This window comes from Carcharodon carcharias, chromosome 15 (assembly GCF_017639515.1).
Source record: "Carcharodon carcharias isolate sCarCar2 chromosome 15, sCarCar2.pri, whole genome shotgun sequence".
Taxonomy (NCBI): Eukaryota; Metazoa; Chordata; class Chondrichthyes; order Lamniformes; family Lamnidae; genus Carcharodon; species Carcharodon carcharias.
The window spans coordinates 7,019,275-7,021,607 of record NC_054481.1 but is presented as its reverse complement, the minus strand read 5'-3'; positions in this window follow the sequence as shown (position 1 = coordinate 7,021,607).

The following is a 2,333-nucleotide window of genomic DNA, read 5'->3' as shown; positions in this document are numbered from 1 at the left end:
CTCAGAACTTTATTCTTATTCTTGTTCATGTTAGTATAATCATATATTTGTGACTAAAATTAATCTGAGTTAATAGGTTCTTCATTTCTCCACAAACTGTCGCCATTTATCTCTATCTCCAGCATGATATTTTATTCTCCTCCATGAACTTTCCACCATTTTCTAGCTAGAGGACTGGGCATTGACCTGTTTGTAGGTGTGATCCTGGAGCTGGATGTGGATACTTGGTTGCAGAAGCAAAATACTCCAGATGCTGGAAATGTGAAATAAAAACAGAAATTGCTGGAAATAGCAGACCATGCAGCATCTGTGGAATGAAACGGGATTACCATTAAAAAGAGTCATCACGACCTGAAATGTTAACTCTGTTTCCACAGATGCTATCTGACCTGATAAATCTTTTTGGCTTGACTTTGTCCTCAATTTTGATTTTCCCCCTCCCTGCCTTATTGTGCCGTAAAAAAGCAGCTCACATCAACGTTGACATGCTTACTGATGATTCAGCGATGGCAGGTGCTCAGGTGTGTTTTTTTTTCATTCTTTCATGGGATGTGGGCTTCGCTGGCTGGGCCAGCATTTATTGCCCGTCCCTAATTGCCCTGGAGAAGGTGGTGGTGAGCTGCCTTCTTGAATCGCTGCAGTCCATGTGGTGTAGGTACACCCACAGCGCTGTTAGGGAGGGAGCTCCAGGATTTTGACCCAGTGACAGTGAAGGAACGGTGACATATTTCCACGTCAGGATAGTGAATGGCTTGGAGGAGACCTTCTAGGCGGTGGTGTTCCCATGTTTCTGCTGCCCTTGGCCTTCTAGATGGTAGTGGTTGTGAGTTTTGAAGGTGCTGCCGAAGGAGCCTTGATGAGTTCCTGCAATGCATCTTGTAGGTGGTACACGCTGCTGTTACCGTGCGTCGGTGGTGGAGGGAGTGAATGTTTGTGGATGTGGTGCTAATCAAGCAGCTGCTTTGACTTGGATGGTGTCAAGCTTCTTCAGTGTTGTGGGGGTTGCACTCATCCAGGCAAGTGGGGAGTATTCCCTCACACTCCTGACTTGTGCCTTGTAGTTGGCGGACAGGCTTTGGGGAGTGAGGAGGTGGTTTATTCACAGCAGAATTCCTAGCCTCTGACCTGCTGTTGTAGCCACAGTATTTATGTGACTAGTCCAGTTCAGTTTCTGGTCAATGGTAACACCCTCCCAGGATGTTGATAGCAGGGAATTCAGCAATGGTAATGCCATTGAATGTCAAGAGCCGATGGTCAGATTCTCTCGTTGGAGTTGGTCATTTCCTGGCATTTGTGTGGCACGACTGTTGCTTGCCACTTGTCAGCCCAAGCCTGGATATTGTCCAGGTCTTGCTGCATTTGGACATGGACTGCTCCAGTATCTGAGGAGTCGCGAATGGTGCTGAACATTGTGCAATCATCAGGGAACATCCCCACTTCTGATCTTATGATAGAAGGAAGGTCATTGATGAAGCAGCTGAAAATGTTTGGGCCCAGGATGCTACCCTGAGGAACTCCTGCAGTGATGTCCTGGAACTAAGATGATTGACCAACAACCACAACCATCTTCCTTTATGCTAGGTATGACTGCAACCAGTGGAGAGTTTTCCCCCCGATTCCTGTTGACTCCAGTTTTGCTAGGGCCCCTTGATGCCACACTCGGTCAAATGCTGCCTTGATGTCAAGGGCAGTCACTCTCATCTCACCTCGGGAGTTCAATTCTTTTGTCCATGCTTGATCCAAAGCTGTAATGAAGAAGCTGAGTGACCCTAGTGAGCCATTACATGGAATGAATTTTGCAGCAATTAACATGGATGAAAGAAAATTATGCACTGGCTGAAAAGTAACCACAGAAATGGCCAGCATTTTTCTCAATCTTAACTGCCTGTGTCCCGTTGGTACTCGATTACGACACTTAAGCAGAAGCTTTTCTGTTAATGCATCTGTGTGGAGTGCCATTAAGACAAGGCAGACTGTTAAACTTTAATGATGTTTTGGTGTCTTGGGGAAAATCTATTGCAGAGTTTATATTAAGCTTCTAGTGCTTCAGAATTTGTTCCAGTGCTAATAACTGTGCCCATATATGTGCTGAACATGGCTCATTCTCGTTTATGCTTACCCTGCGTGAAACATTTCTCATGAGATCTGTCAATTGAAATGTAAGCTCAAGTCATGCTTTGTTTATTAACAGTATATTAGGCTTCCAGAAATGAAATAAAACATTCTACCCTATTTTCTTCTCTTTAAGGAATGCATACCTTGAAGAAGTTATGCATTTCTCTCCGTCAGGATTTTCGTATCTCTCTTTTGCCTTGTTCACCTTCGTTGCTTTC